The sequence below is a fragment of the Pleurodeles waltl genome, chromosome 4_1 (assembly GCF_031143425.1).
Source record: "Pleurodeles waltl isolate 20211129_DDA chromosome 4_1, aPleWal1.hap1.20221129, whole genome shotgun sequence".
In the NCBI taxonomy this organism is placed as follows: Eukaryota; Metazoa; Chordata; class Amphibia; order Caudata; family Salamandridae; genus Pleurodeles; species Pleurodeles waltl.
The window spans coordinates 41,509,096-41,511,309 of record NC_090442.1 but is presented as its reverse complement, the minus strand read 5'-3'; the positions used below and the strand labels follow the sequence as shown (position 1 = coordinate 41,511,309).

The 2,214-nt window shown below is 39.1% G+C and overlaps 1 non-coding gene across 1 annotated transcript; it reads left to right on the top strand.

Annotated features, from left to right (window-relative positions):
• The first annotated feature begins 280 nt into the window (after nucleotides 1-280).
• Nucleotides 281-353, top strand: TRNAR-UCG (transfer RNA arginine (anticodon UCG)). Its single transcript has one exon. It is a non-coding gene; the product is annotated as a tRNA-Arg (tRNA).
• Nucleotides 354-2,214: the final 1,861 nt, after the last annotated feature.

Genomic DNA, 2,214 nt, shown 5'->3' with positions numbered 1-2,214 from the left:
ACTACTGTCAAAGCAGTTTCATTCTCTTTTCAAATAATCGAAAAATACCATTGCAGCATAAAACAGAGTATTCAATAAAAGAAGAAAGGAGGATTAACTGCAAAAAAGCACCTCATAAGATATGAAACTTTGGAAATTATCTAGATATTGTTTGAAAAAACTCCTTTGATGGAAAGAAGATGAAGAACGGTATGGGATCCTGTCCTGCGCACCTGTAATTGATATGTTCCACATCCAATCATACACCTAACCCTAAAAACCCAAACATATTGCAGTCAGTGACCATGTGGCCTAATGGATTGGGCGTCTGACTTCGGATCAGAAGATTGAGGGTTCGAGTCCCTTCGTGGTTGAGTCGTTTTCTCACAGCACCCAACTTATCTTTACATACAAACTGGAGGCACACTCTTACAATACTCCTTTCACTCTCACTCATTAAGAAAGCCCAATACAAACTGCACAATCAGTCACGTTAACCCTTCAGCATTGCTACTTTTCTGTCTTTCTGCCATACCAAAGTACCTCTTCATAAATGCCACGGATATGCAATACGTATACAACAATATGAAATGGCACAATCATTCTGAACAGAACTGTGGGTAGATTCAGTGCAGGGAGTGTGTGCGTGCAGAAAGCAGAAACTATGCATGGGTAGAAGCTCTATGATTTTCTCCAGGAATAATGCAAATTGTCCCTCAGAAAAAGTATAGTACTAGAGAAGAATCATAAAGGATTGACACAATTGCTGCCTTTGCTGTTGCCCCAGTTGTGTAATCTGTCAAGGACTGGTCTCTTGCAGATTGAGGCACCTAGTTGCAATTGTGTGGTAAAAATCACCCTTACAACCATTTTTGCTATAAACTTGAGATCTTTCTGAGATACTATCTCACAGACTTCTTATGAATGAGGAACTCTGAAATTGTCACATTCCAATTTGTACGTCCTTAAAACTATGCTGGTTATTCAAATGGGCAGATTGTTTTTTAAATTCCTTTCTGTCTCGAGTTGTAGTTATATTGATACAGAGGCATAATTGTTGAATGATATATATTGGTTTGATTGAAATATGTTCGTAGAGGTGGTGATAGGCTTTCTGTGTCTGTCTGAGAGCAAGGACCGGTTAACGTCTTTTTCCAAGAGCAGTTTGTTGTGAAAGGTATCAGGCAAAGGAGTATGTATTGTGATGTGGTTCTCTGACTGCTTCTGTCCACTTGCCAAAAGTTCCAAGGCCCTATGATAGCACAAAAACGGTAAGATTGAAGTGGTGGGTGCCGGAGGTTTAAAATGGTCAGTTTAATTAAAGACAGAAAAGTGAAACGAATGACTGCAGAAATACTGTATGTGGCCATGAACTGAGATGAACGGATGATTTTGGAACTCTGTCTTGCAGATTACCCTCAATGCCGCAATGGATAGGGCACTACTCTCACAGACCAGGGTGTGTAAGTTTAAGTCTATCTGAGGTGTGATAGAGCGTTCCGTACTAATAATTTACCTGTATTTGGACGCTCTTTAGGCCGATGAATCTTTTGGCTAAGTGGGACTCTCCTCACCCGAGATCAGTCAATTTAATCAAATCAATAATCAATAACGAACATAAGCAATGCCCTGATCAACATAACACTTAACAATTAATCCAGAATACATTTCGGCAAACCCTGACCTTTCAGTCAGGAATAACCACACCAGTTTATTCAAAGTTAGTAAATTTATTTCCCTATATTAACAAAGCTAGCACAATGTAGATGTGTCTTAACACCAAATGATATACGTAAATGAACATTAATAGCTGTCCATAACGGCGAAACAAGTGCAATCTATGCAGCATTTGAATAACAAGGCATTCGATAATAGCAATGCAAATCACTAAAACTATAATCTGTAATGAGCTAATTGCATACATTTAGTCAGCATAACAAGGTCTCAAATTGCATCGTGCAACAAAAGGAATCCTCATCTAACCTCAAATTAGCATCGGCATGTGGGACTTCATGCAAAAACAATTTAGCAACATTAATTTAGAAAAACTCCTAGCTAGGGCTCTTATCAAAAATCAGCAGTTGGTTACCTAAAAAGAAAACACAATGCAATTGTACAATTTCCTTTCATATTTACCAAATTCAATCAGCATTCAAGGAGGTCTTCGTCTCACAGGTACCGTTTCTCGATCAGCATGGGACGGGGCAAAGGGGCAAGGTGGACGGGGCAATTGCC